General features: G+C 35.7%; 1 protein-coding gene across 2 annotated transcripts in view; it reads right to left on the bottom strand.

The window, feature by feature from the left end:
- Positions 1-12,826, bottom strand: part of LOC134658014 (angiotensin-converting enzyme-like protein Ace3) — a 149,011-nt gene that overhangs the window by 59,857 nt on the left and 76,328 nt on the right. Inside the window, exon 1 of one of the 2 annotated variants that reach the window (XM_063513614.1) lies at positions 7,970-8,001. The exons of the other annotated variant lie outside the window; for it this stretch is intronic. The gene's annotated coding sequence lies outside the window, so the exon portion shown is untranslated. Of the gene's footprint in view, positions 1-7,969; positions 8,002-12,826 lie in introns of those variants that run through there. 2 annotated transcript variants of the gene reach the window in all.

Below are 12,826 nucleotides of genomic sequence, written 5' to 3'. Positions count from 1 at the left end.
CTCCATGTATACCGACCATTTCAAGTTTATTTAATAAGACTGAGTGCGAAATTTTATCAAATGCCTTTGAGTAATCGGTATAGATAGCATCAACTTGATAATTCTTGTCCATTGCGCTCAAGACATAATCAAGTAGCTCGCACAAATTAGACTCGGTTGACCGTTTATTAATGAAACCATGCTGCTGCGTTATTAACATGGGTCTAATTGTTGGGTAGAGCGTGTCATAAATTATTTTTTCAAATAGTTTAGGAAGTACGAGGGGTGTTCAAAATATTCTCGGTATGAGAATGAAAACAAACAAGTACGAAAAGTTTGATATTTTTATTTTTCAATATACTCCCCCCCTATGTTCATACACTTAAAAGATCGATCAATTATTTTTTTTAATCCCTCGTAAAAATATTTTTTATCTTTCGTGTAAAAATGCTCCTCCACTGCCGCCTTCAATGCTTCATCGTCAGAAAATTTATTTCCACACAGATCCTTTTTAAGATCGGGGAGCAAAAAGAAGTCGCTGGGGGCTAAGTCCGGACTATACGGTGGGTGAGTAACAGTTTTAAACCCACATTCAACAATAGCTGCCTTGGCAATATGAGCAGTATGGACGGGGGCGTTGTCATGCAGAAGCAGAATACCTTTGGTTAACTTTCCTCGCCTCTTTTCTTTAATTACATCCTTTAATTGACGTAGAATGTTAGCGTAGTACTGTCCTGTGATATTTACACCTTTTTCTTTATAATCGATTAGTAATACTCCTTCACAATCCCAAAATATCGTGGCCATGACCTTGCCAGCTGAAGGGATGACCTTGAACTTCTTGGGATGAGCTGAACCCTTAATGTGCCACTGCATGGACTCTTGTTTACTCTCTGGGTCATAATGATGAACCCAGGTTTCATCTCCAGTAACTATTCTTTGCAGCACCTCATCAGGATTTTCACCGCACAGGTCAATAAAATCGGAACAACAAGCTACACGCATGTCTTTTTGAAGCCGAGTCAGCATTCGCGGAACCCATCTTGCACTTACTTTTGACATATTAAGATGGTCATGTATAATATCATGTACGGTACCAATAGAGAGATTGGTTACTTGTGATATAGATTTTACCTTCACTCGACCATCTTCCAATATAAGTTTTTCCACTTTATCAATATTTTCTTGTGAAGTAGCTACTACAGGCCGGCCAGGTCTAGGGTCATCTTCAATACTCTCCCTTCCGCGTTTAAACTCGCTTGACCACTTTTGAATGGTAGATAAAGAAGGAGCAGACTCACGGTAAACACAATCCATTTCCTCTTTTATGGTTTTTTGATTTTTACCCTGTTTTGTCAAGAATTTTATCACGCATCGATGTTCTAATTTAGTTAACGTTGTCAATTCGCACATGATGTTCATGTTTGTTCAGCAATTGCAGAAAAACAAAAGACTATCTCGGTTCGAATTATACTTTTTTTTAATGTCAATGAATAAACCTTAGCGGCCAGTAACGAAAGAAATTTTAGAAGAGGTCGTAAGATATCAATACCGAGAATATTTTGAACGCCCCTCGTACTGATAATTTGGAAATGCCACGGTAGTTTCTAATATTATGTTTATCACCGCTTTTAAAAATAGGCACAATGATAGATTTTTTCCAGATTTTAGGTAAGGACCCAGACCTAAGTGAAATGTTGTAGAGTAAACATACCGGTAATGCAAGAGATTCACTGCAACGTTTTAAAAACACAGGATGAATGCCATCTGGGCCACTGCCTTTGGATTCATTTAATTTATTTAAGTATTTTTCCACCAGAGGTACGTCAATTTGGACGCTATTAATAACACAGTTTTGTGGGCTATTGACACTAGGCAAGGAAGAATGAATAGGTTCAAATACTGAATGAAAAAAGTCATTAAATAAATTAGCCGTGCTGATTCCATCGTTTACCGTAATATTGTCTAGATAGAGCGAATCGGGAATACCAGAGCTATCCTTCCTGGATTTTATAAATGACCAAAACGACTTAGAGTTAACTTTTATATTATTTTCAGCCCTAGATAAAAATAAATTGTAGCAAGAAATTTCTTCCTTTTTAATTTTACAGCGTAAATTAGAAAAAGCGTTATAGTCAGCTACTCGTCCATATATTTTCCATTTTTTGTGTATCTTGTTTTTTTTCTTAATAAACTTGATAAGATTGCGGGAATACCAGGGCGGAAAACTACTTGGTTTTGTGACGATTTTGGAGGGAACTAATTCTTGAATTATATTGTTTACAGTGGTGTAAAAGTCATTGACTGCGCTTTCGATATTATTAGTATCTAGTTGTGACTTTGATATACTCACCATTTCTAAACCAGTACCGTATAAGTTATGAATGTACACCCATAATTGTATGTTTTTTAACTAGCGATCCGCCCCGGCTTCGCACGGAGTACACAAAACTTTAACAAATTATACACCTAAACCTGTCTCAAGAATCACTCTATTGATAAAATTGATAAATCCACACACGCCAACATCCACTGTGACACAATGTTTTTTTCTTGTTTCAATTATTTATGTTTACATTCGTGGATAATTAGACCTTGAAGAAAAAAAGAAACTTATAAATATACATTTCTTTTTTACTTATATGTTTTCCGATTTAAAATTATACTTAGCACATTTTTTGCTGCATTGCATTAAACGCAGTTTGTTCGCTTTTCTTTCGAGTAAGTACCTTTAGTTTATTTAAGCCAAAAATGGTTGAACACACGAAGAGTTTCAAATAAAGTGCTGCTCATGTTAGAATTTATTAAAAGTTTCCCCGTTTCCGCTTGTACGTTAACAGAACTTTATAACAAGTACAAACACTAATGATTATGTCTTTATTTATTTTATGTCTTACTAAGCTTAATGTTTAGTAGTTATTTTTAACATAAGTACGTTCTACTTTTTGCGAGTTCCAAGGGCGCACTTAGGCCTCGAGACCGACGCCTGTGTCCTGACGGAGGATTAAAAGATCATAGCTTCTAATTTGTTGTCCTTCCTAGCACATCCTATATCTAAATTATAAAACTAAATTATAGATATAGATAACTAAATTGAATGCCAACCTTTTGAAGTTGTATATGTCACCGTAAAATTGTAAACACTCGTCATATTATAATCTCGCTAGTTACATTATAAACTGACAGTATTAGGGAGATTATAATCTAACCTAACCTAACCTACGTTAGATTATAAACTAACGGGTTCACAATCTTACGGTGTCATATATACAGCTGGAACTAGATACAGTTTACGTTATTACCATTTTGCGCTATCGTGATCTAAACAACAATAGGTACACACTCAACGCAGATTGAAAGAACTAATATGGTTTCTCGACGCGTCACGCGCAGAATTTCATATAACCACGAAGGAAAGGGGACGGTAATGAGACACCCATTTGTCTTCTTTAAGGCTTCACCAAAATATTCCTGAAGTAACGACGTCTTTTCTCATAGCTGACGCGATTTAAAAGCTACCATAAAAATATCAATCTGTTTAGGGATTTCTTTACGTCAATCAACTTGATAGTCATGTGGCCGGTTCATTCTTAAATATTTGCGAAGATTAAAGCACTACAAATAACGGCTCAAGGAGACTACCGGTGCAGGGAGTAGTCAAGAAATAGCGAATAGGGTATTTCCTACTAGTCAAATCAGTTACTTTTTTTAGAACTGTCAAAACGATTTGCTAATATGGAATTTATATGAAACATTACATCACCTACTTTTTATAATTCTATTCGATTTATTAAATAGAACTTGTAACTATAACTCCTATCTGTATTTTTCTAATAATTATCTGGTGCTTTATTTCATGCATGGTATAAAATAATTTATTTTAAATACAGTATAATACCCTATTATATTTGTAAAACGGAATTAGAATTTCTTCGGAACGAAATAAATACCGATTTAGTGTAGTTTAATTAACTAAAGATTTTTTGGAATGGCACTGGTTTGTGAATTATGGTCCTAGAAAAAATCTCATAGTTGTAGATTTCATTAAGCGTAGTAATATTGTAATAAGACATATTTACGACTCTAAGAACACACCACGATGGCTTCCCAATCGTTAGTGATTCCCATAAATTTTCGCCAAGCTCGTAATATAAGTACCTTTCGACATCGATAGCGAATACCGCTATAAGGAAACCTCAATCTCTATTATTTATAACCAGAAGGAAACATAAAACTGAATGTTTACATTGTACCGATATGAGCATAAAGGGGCGTCCTAGAAAAACTATCATAAAACGCATTACCCTCCTTCTGGGATCGCCGTGATGGGATAATCGTCGATGACGTGACGCCGTTTTAATATTAAGGGCTTACAGATCATATTTATACCGAGTATGCTATCGATGTAACATAATTATACTTATAATATAAGAATAAATTTATTGATAATAACTAAGAATACAGTAATATTAATACATATGTAACTTGTATATTAATAACTTTTAAATAAATGAGTAATATACTTACAGCGTTTGCACTTATCTATTTATAACTAAAACTACAGTTACAAACGTATATGATGGTTGCACTTTTATCGCCTATCGCGTCACTCTTGTAAGGGCCACGATGACAGACGATTGCTGCGCGACCTTCTTCATCGCCTTCACGATCTTGCAAAGTCGATTTAAGTATTTAATGCTAAAGCCTTGGTAACAAAATTCGATAAATATCCTTTACAAGGATAAACAGGTCGACCTACAAAGTTTTTTGCGTCAAAACTAGAAGCTACTTTGGTGTCATTTATCTAAACCTGGACCCGGAGCTCATTTTAATGTACGCCACCCACTTCTTTGTGTTTTGATATTTCTTCTAAACGCTATGTCAATATCGTAGTTAAGGTGTGGTAGGGCAAGGTCGATTTGGAATATATTCTAGCACTTCATTTTCTATCGAGCAAGCATAGCCATAATATTGCCCTACTGCGCATAACAACCATATTTGACATTTGATGTCATTCATCGTTTACTGTATTCTCGCAAAATACTATAAATAAATAAATAGGTACTAGTTCGAAATGCTTTTTAGTAAACGTGTAATTGAATGTGTAGAGAATAGAGTTTAAGTTCATAACATTATGGCATCGCTCACTTTTCTAGTTTTGCCTAACTAATAACAACCGTAAGTTGGATTGGGGAACGGAACCCTATGGAGGAACCTGGTCTTCAACAGAAGGACATGATGTCACGATCATCAGTATTGAGGGACCGACTGAAGAAGAAGTTGGATTGGATGATTAGGTAGTCCTTTAAAAAAAAACATACCACTTCATCCGTGTTTAAAAACATATTTTTTTATATTTTTAGTTTTCAAAGATAATTATATATTATATTGCTTTCGTCCTTATTAACATTGCGTGTCGCTATTATACAACGTCGAAACTTAAAAGCTTAATATAAGCTTCTTACACCTTGGTTATATACCTACCTACGTGCGAAAATTCACATACTGGCTGAAACCAGCTCTAAGCTACAGGTATTTACATAATGATATAACCACATTAGGTAGGCAACCATTTTGACTAATATTTAACCATGTCTTAAGCTTAGTACCTACTAGACGTGTGCGCCGATTAAAAAATGATCGGCGGCGGCGTTTGCCAAAAAATCGGCGGCGGCGGCGTGTTTTCGGCGTGAAATCGGCGTGACCTTACTTTCAGATTTCTTAAGTAAAATCATTAATTTTGATGTTTTTCTTGACAATTTGATCAATCTAGGTTGCTGGTCAGTGAACTACGTATAGTTTTGAACAACCTGTGAATGAAATAGGATTTGTAAATGAATATACTTCAATATAGGATAGGCATGATAACTTGATTTTCCCTAGTAACTGGCTTGCATGAAGGGGTTACCTGGTCCCAATGACCTTCGATCCTATTTGTGACTCTCATCATCATGATTTCCATGGCTTTTCGTATTAAAAATTACGAACTTTAACAAAACAGAACTCCAAATATCCTAGGCTAGATATAGTGGACTGCTATGGTTTCCTTTTAACGGTTCTCTTGTCAGTAAGCACCAGGCTTACTAAGACGGATCTTCTTTCTCGTTTTCTCATTGCTGAGGATCGCGACCACATGTAATTTGTCTCCATTTCGCCCGGTCATAAGCTGTGTGCACGCAGCACACTGCTGCAAGCCGACCTCTTCATAGCGTTCGACCATCTCACACATGCTCCAAGTCGAGCACGTTTGCCATTCATTCGGCCTAATTTCATGTGTTTCTCTACATCATGCATTGTAAACCGCATAATATGTCCGAAGAATCTAAGGGCCCACCATGGCATATTGTGAAGAGTTGAGTGGCGATATTGAGATCTGAGCTCTCTGAGAATGAGGGGTTTGTTCTTCTAGCTTTCCAAGGTATAAGTCTTCGTTAACACCACATCTTAAAAGCGCCTACCTTTGCTTCTTTGCACTTTTTGAGGCTTAGATATGTACGAGTATTCTTTTTAATCAGAGGCCTCCAGGAAATCGATATCATCACTATTACTGTTGAATATTTTATGTCCATTCTTTCCATTCGCCCACTCTACTCGTCGGGAAGAATGGTGAAGCTATCGATTCCACATTACGCACAAACGTACGTTTCGGCACCATACTGGAATATTGAAAACACGACAGCTCGTACCAAGCGCACTTTAGTTGCATTCGAATACCTCTGTTCTTCCAGATTTTGTCGAGGTTAGCCATAGCACTCTTAGCCATGCCAGCTCTGAGGCGTTTCTCGGCGGTGCAACCACTGGCACTGGTTATCAACCCAAGATATACAAACTAGCTCGCTTATTCGTAATCGCCGAGTGCGTCGTGCGTCGGTAAATGGGAGTGCGTTTGCCCTGTCTACTACCATTACTTTTACTTTGGTCTTGAAATGGTTGATCTTAAGACCTCCTAGAACTTTCATCTTCAATTTTCTTTAGGAGAGCCGCCATTTCGATGTATTTCTTGTTGTTACACCACCTTGAGGTCCTATGGTAAATGAGCCCTGTGATTTCGTTGCCTAGTTAATTGTAAAGCCTACTTCATATATCGCTCCCACATCTTTCTTGACGCTGAATATTGAGGATTACTCAATTACATTAATGGGTGTGTCAAAATTGATGTATATTTGACCACTGTAACATATATAATTCCAAATAATCCACATTGTAATCAAAATACCAACTTGCAATAGCTAATTAACAACACTCAAGGTCACGCCGATTTCACGCCGATCATTTATCGGCGGCGGCGGCGTGGCAAAAAAGCCCGGCGGCGGCGGCGCGCCGGTGCGGCGCACACGTCTAGTACCTACCTACGTACATACATTTAAAAAAAAAGGTCACAAGTACCTACTTTTTTATGATATAGGGGGTAAACGAGCAGACGAATCGCTTGATGGTAAGCGATTACCGCCGCCCATGGACACCTGCTCCAGAGGGGTTGTAAGTGCGTTGCTAGAATTTAGATGGAAACACGCTTTTTTCTTGAAGTTTTGAAGGTCGTATAGGTTCGGAAATACCGCAGGGCATAGATCATCGACGTCACAAGTAACCACTTATAAGCAATATTAGGATTATAATCATTAAAACAGAAGCTGAGGCGCACAGAGTGGTATGTCATTAACTTGATTCTATTGTTAGTCTGACGTCAAAACGAGATTCTTATTATTTTATTATTCAAAATTTACTTTCAGTAAAGAAGTGTAAACCAAGAGCCGCAACTTCCGCCATGAAAGATGCCAGAAATTCAAATGGAGTTTCTCCTTAACAAAAAAAGGATTAATTTTGTTTGATGTCTGTAATGAAAAAGGAATTATTTCGGGTTTGTATTCTGTTGACGAAGTTTTCTGCCCACTAAATAAACCCAACCCGTGGATAAGGTAACTGACTCTAAAATAAAGTACAATAGAGAACAAATAAGCCTACTAGAAAGGGTTTTTATTTGTGTACTTACTTGTACAATCACCTCTTTGTGCTCGTATGTATCTGCGAACAAATAAAGATTAATTTGTAGGATAGAATTTTAATGTTGACTATTTATGTGACTACTGACAACCATATTCTAACTATACGACTTTTATGACGTAAAGGTACTGACTAAGGCAAGGATTACACGTGTCATCAAATAAAAGGTAATTTCTTTGTACAGATCTCATTTTAAAGAACCTGATAAGAGTGACAGGTGCGTGCGTAATTTAATGAAAAATCAGTTCAATATGTCATCAGCGAGTTACAGTTGCGAGGCGAAAATAACATTAAAATTGTAATTTCCTTATTAAATTTTAACTTTTAAATTATTGAATTTCATTACAATTTCACGAATTTAAATTAATTATATTTTGCTGATACTTCTGTCCTCAATTGAGATAATAAAACGCGGTAATAATTTTAATTTTTAACCGACTTCAATTTCATAGAAGGAGGAGGTTCTGTATTCGGTTGTGGCTATTTTTTTATCTGATGTTCGACAGTTACATTTATGGTTATATTACTATACTTACATAATCCGCAAACTTAGCAATTACATATTATTACTCGCAGCAAATTTTTCTTGCTATATGTATGTACGAGCAAAATGAATGAGCGCGTATTGTCAAAAGAGAAAAGATAACATTTATTTATATGTTTGAATTGCATGAACTACTAACTCTTACTGCTTACGGAAGGCGAAGTCCTTTCGGTGGTAACGCGGGCGATGTCATTTCAATTTTCTCGAAAATATTAGTGAATGATTGAACATTGCAATAGCAATGATATACCTACCTATCAAGGAAATTGACAGCGCGTCAACACTGCAGCAGTAACTAACAGTGCTGCAGTTAATGATGCTGCAGTCGTCATCCGAATGTCACATTTAGTCCATTTGGTAGCCAGTATATTAATTAATTAATTTATTTACTCAAATAATAAACACAGCATTACAGTAAAAACCAAGGCACTGTGAAACTACAAAACAAGATACAAGGAAACAAATAAAACTATACATAAATAAAAACCAATGAACAAAAACTAAACATTAGATTTGGGTGACGACGTAACAGCGTGGGGTAAGGTCCGTAGCGTAATAAAAGGTCCGTAGCGTAATAAAACATAGAAGTAAAACCTTGGCATATTTATTTTGACTCTCAGTTTTATCTACAGTTAAAATTAGAATAACAACTACAATATATATAATAAAATTGTAAGTATTTCAGTGTTATTGTTTTAGGAATTAGAAACAATAAAATATTTATCGGACTAAGAAATGAGTTGTGGCGTTAAATAAATGTATTTTCTTTCTTTCTTTCAAATGACTAAATCCACAAAATAACTTTTTAGCTAGCTTTGGATGGTTTCAACTGTTACTTTACTAGAAAATTGTGTTCCTTCGTTAGTTCGGGAAATATCCGTATTTCTATTTTTTTGTGATTTTATTTTTATAACTGAATAGGTATTATAGTCATACCCCTTTTCGGATACTGCTAAATTACACAGAATATGACAAATAAATAAATAAAGCATTAAACGACTTGAAGTCAGAGTTGGGTCTCACAACTTCGTTATAACGTCATTACGTTGATTAAATCCTACCTTATTAATTACTAACTGAGCAAGATATTTCGTCTGATAAAGGGGACTGTACAACTACCATCAGTTTGTCACTGACATAAACGCCGTCGAGAACGTAATTTACTTTCTATACATCTCGCTCGTACTCGCATATTAGTGCAAACGAGATGTATAGAAAGTAGGTAAATTACGTTCTCGATAGCGGAAATGTCAGTTTTGACACTGTTAGTGACTCATGGTATGGGCTCTGGATGCCAATTCGAACGTACATTTCGATATTTAAATGATGCCATTTTGTATTCGTTCGCGCATGTTGTTAAGTACCTATTTCATTCGTATATATAACACATGTTCATACATGTATTAGCGAACAAGTTGTAAACGTAACAATTTTGCGATAGCGAGATAATTTATAATATCGCGTTAATGGTAAAAAGCTTGTATTTAGTTGCAATATGTGATTAAAATTAGTTTGGGATTTGGCATATCTCGATTTTTTCGGCATAAATAGAACGTAATTTTTTTTAGAAGTTATTTAAAAAACAATGTACCGGTGTGCTGTACTTATATATCACCGTAAAGTATCATTAATAATAAATTTTAATTGTTTACCAAACAAAAGCCAAGGAAAGGTGTACTGATTTTACAATTTGGTAAAGTTACTAAAATTGCGGCATTTTAGGAAAATATATCATTAAAAGTTGTTGTTGATTAAAATAAATGAAACTAATATGAAAGAATGCGACATTCGCCCATCACGTAATTACCTCCTCACAGCTTCTAAATAACCTTTCAAGGTGAAGCGTTGTTTAAGGCACTAATTAAAAGGCAATTATCCTTCACGAGGGTTCCTGTTATTCGTAATTGTACTCAGTGACAGGTTATATGATAGGCCCTTGTAATAAATACGATTGCTGAACATTGGAATGTGAACAATAAAGGGAAAATCAATCTTATTCTGTAGGTATGTAATTAGGAGGTAGGTAGGTGGTAGTATTTCTAAGGGCCACCCCACAATAGCGTCTTTTGAGCGTCGGCGCGGCGTCTAGTCAGCGCTATGGAAAATGACGTCGCTGCGCAGTTGCGTCAACGTTGCCTCAAGTAGCAGCCATAGAGTTGACTAGACGCCGACGACGTCGCTCGGGGAAGGTCCGTAGCGTAATAAAACATAGAAGTAAAACCTTGGCATATTTATTTTGACTCTCAGTTTTATCTACAGTTAAAATTAGAATAACAACTACAATATATATAATAAAATTGTAAGTATTTCAGTGTTATTGTTTTAGGAATTAGAAACAATAAAATATTTATCGGACTAAGAAATGAGTTGTGGCGTTAAATAAATGTATTTTCTTTCTTTCTTTCAAATGACTAAATCCACAAAATAACTTTTTAGCTAGCTTTGGATGGTTTCAACTGTTACTTTACTAGAAAATTGTGTTCCTTCGTTAGTTCGGGAAATATCCGTATTTCTATTTTTTTGTGATTTAATTTTTATAACTGAATAGGTATTATAGTCATACCCCTTTTCGGATACTGCTAAATTACACAGAATATGACAAATAAATAAATAAAGCATTAAACGACTTGAAGTCAGAGTTGGGTCTCACAACTTCGTTATAACGTCATTACGTTGATTAAATCCTACCTTATTAATTACTAACTGAGCAAGATATTTCGTCTGATAAAGGGGACTGTACAACTACCATCAGTTTGTCACTGACATAAACGCCGTCGAGAACGTAATTTACTTTCTATACATCTCGCTCGTACTCGCATATTAGTGCAAACGAGATGTATAGAAAGTAGGTAAATTACGTTCTCGATAGCGGAAATGTCAGTTTTGACACTGTTAGTGACTCATGGTATGGGCTCTGGATGCCAATTCGAACGTACATTTCGATATTTAAATGATGCCATTTTGTATTCGTTCGCGCATGTTGTTAAGTACCTATTTCATTCGTATATATAACACATGTTCATACATGTATTAGCGAACAAGTTGTAAACGTAACAATTTTGCGATAGCGAGATAATTTATAATATCGCGTTAATGGTAAAAAGCTTGTATTTAGTTGCAATATGTGATTAAAATTAGTTTGGGATTTGGCATATCTCGATTTTTTCGGCATAAATAGAACGTAATTTTTTTTAGAAGTTATTTAAAAAACAATGTACCGGTGTGCTGTACTTATATATCACCGTAAAGTATCATTAATAATAAATTTTAATTGTTTACCAAACAAAAGCCAAGGAAAGGTGTACTGATTTTACAATTTGGTAAAGTTACTAAAATTGCGGCATTTTAGGAAAATATATCATTAAAAGTTGTTGTTGAAATAATTAAAATAAATGAAACTAATATGAAAGAATGCGACATTCGCCCATCACGTAATTACCTCCTCACAGCTTCTAAATAACCTTTCAAGGTGAAGCGTTGTTTAAGGCACTAATTAAAAGGCAATTATCCTTCACGAGGGTTCCTGTTATTCGTAATTGTACTCAGTGACAGGTTATATGATAGGCCCTTGTAATAAATACGATTGCTGAACATTGGAATGTGAACAATAAAGGGAAAATCAATCTTATTCTGTAGGTATGTAATTAGGAGGTAGGTAGGTGGTAGTATTTCTAAGGGCCACCCCACAATAGCGTCTTTTGAGCGTCGGCGCGGCGTCTAGTCAGCGCTATGGAAAATGACGTCGCTGCGCAGTTGCGTCAACGTTGCCTCAAGTAGCAGCCATAGAGTTGACTAGACGCCGACGACGTCGCTCGGGAGACGCCAGTGTGGGGTAGCCCTAATGGATTTTTAGGACTCACATTTCCTGAGTCCTAAAAATCCAGTAGGGCTATCTCTCTGTTTTAAATCTGGTATAACTTTAACCCCTTCATTTAATCATCCTTCTTTCTGATTCGAGTTCCTCAGCACGATTATTCTGATTTCCGTCGATCAATGGAATTAGGTTGTGCTCTGTTGTAGGTACCTATTAAATAATAAATAACTCGGTACCAAATAACAAACTACGTGGTTTTATCTGTTAAGTAGTCTGTGCTATGAAATCATTTTATGAACCCTTAAGAGTCAAATTATATATTAGGGACTTCGTAACGGCGTAGTAACTGTCTAAATTAACAACTTACAAATTGTGGGTCAAAATAAATAGTTTTCCAAGCACCATGGACTAAAAATATTTTTTCTGTGGCTACAGAAGAATATGATTGAGTGATGATTATGATTTTCCAAATACCTAAACAAATCACA

The sequence above is a fragment of the Cydia amplana genome, chromosome 2 (genome assembly GCF_948474715.1).
Source record: "Cydia amplana chromosome 2, ilCydAmpl1.1, whole genome shotgun sequence".
Lineage (NCBI taxonomy): Eukaryota > Metazoa > Arthropoda > Insecta > Lepidoptera > Tortricidae > Cydia > Cydia amplana.
Note: the sequence above shows the minus strand (reverse complement) of the source record. Positions and strands in the feature narration are given on the sequence as shown.